Consider the following 1,761-nt stretch of genomic DNA (forward strand, 5'->3'; position numbering starts at 1 on the left):
TATATATATATATATATATATATATATCTAATGCATTCATCTCTTCTTTCATGGCTTGATTTCAATGTTTAAGTTTCATGGCCTCTTGGATTGAGGTAGGAATTTCTGTGGCATCAATGGCAGCAATAAAACTTCTGTGCTTATCAGAGAGATTGTTAGTACAAACATACTGAAAAATAGATATTTAACACATGATCTTCTTCTATTTCTTAATGCAATAGGTATATATATATATATATATATATATATATATATATATATATATATATATATATATATATATATATTTAAGATAAAAAGGTGTATGGGAAACTTTTGAATTTTCTATATTTTTTTCAAGTCATATGTACGACATCTAAGGTTAAACAGTCAAGTAATTAAATGAACATAAATATGACCGTTTTACATTATTTATGGGACAGGTAACATAAAAAACATTTTCTTTTATTGCAGTTATGATACATGAATGACGAACTAAGTTATGGTTTTTCGTTGTAGGTGTCCTTCCAGCTATCTATTGGTCTCATTTATTGTGATAGACGTTTCTCTACAATCAGCCACGTTACATTCGCTGCATGTCCGCGTGGAACCAAAGCCTCCACCCACGTTCTCCATCTTCGGCTTATATATACGAGTCACGAGGGTAAGATATTCCACACGTTCTAGAGAGAGACTGAGTTAGACTTGCAATAATTAATGGCCTCCACGGATAAGTCACCGGAACCGACTCCGGCAAAAGGTCTGGAACCAACTCCGAGAGAGGCGATGGGAGTGGGACAGTACATGATCAACAAGGTGCAATAATGATACAGTTAGTAGAGCCCATAAAGCATATTAGTCACCATGCGTGTTCCTTCGCCATCTATAGCCACGACATGTCTCGCCAGGTAGAGACTCACCACTGCTGCTCCAGACTCCACCAAAATTTCATCCAATGCGTCGTCTATGATCTTCTTCTTTTCTCTCTCTTTTTGTTTCAACTTTCTCAAAACTCAATATCTTATTTTTGGTTTCTTTTTTTCTCTCTCTTTTTGTTTCAAATTTATCAAAACTCAATATCTGATTTGTTTAATGTTTTGGTTGTGTGCTTGATAGGTGTGGAGTATATTGTTTCTGATGATATCTTTGAAACTATGCCCGGAGTAAAAGAAACTTTTTTCTCATGCTTATGAGGTTTTTATTATGACCTTTTGCTTTGCTTGTCATGTGTATTTTTTTTTTCTATTTGGAATTGAAAATTTTTTAATGATGATTTGGACCGTACAGGTCAAATCGGGTTTCTAGATGAACCCTAGAGTTCCAGAGCTTATTGGGAAACCGGAGCTCGAAAACCAAGCCAAAACTTACGGCAAATTCTGTTGTACGTGGTTGGCTGATAGAGATACGCATACATGGAAATAATTTGATCCTTTTTTGAGTTTTTTTTTTAAAGTATTTAATTACAAATGCAGGGGACAAGCTTCCTATGGGTGCACTTGTGCTGATGATATGTTATATGTTGATGGATTGAATCTAAAGCTTAATGACATAAGTTGTTTTTAAGGATAGGATTATAATTTATTATAACCATTTCATTGATAATCAATCTTCGTATTACTACGATTTCACTGGCAATTAATCTTTGTTCTTTTTTTTTATTTCTTGTTCTTTCTTTTACACAATTAATAGGGTTTAGGGTTTAGGGTTTAGGGTTTAGGGTTTAGGGTTTAGGGTTTAGGGTTTAGGGTTTAGGGTTTAGGGTTTAGGGTTTAGGGTTTAGGG

General features: G+C 34.1%; 1 long non-coding RNA gene across 1 annotated transcript; it reads left to right on the forward strand.

Annotated features, from left to right (window-relative positions):
- Positions 1–670: 670 nt before the first annotated feature.
- Positions 671–1,662, forward strand: LOC106760360. The gene is made up of 3 exons (XR_002667633.1): positions 671–1,173; positions 1,267–1,360; positions 1,452–1,662. It is a non-coding gene; the product is annotated as an uncharacterized LOC106760360 (long non-coding RNA).
- Positions 1,663–1,761: the final 99 nt, after the last annotated feature.

The sequence above is a fragment of the Vigna radiata genome, chromosome 5 (assembly GCF_000741045.1).
Source record: "Vigna radiata var. radiata cultivar VC1973A chromosome 5, Vradiata_ver6, whole genome shotgun sequence".
NCBI lineage: Eukaryota > Viridiplantae > Streptophyta > Magnoliopsida > Fabales > Fabaceae > Vigna > Vigna radiata.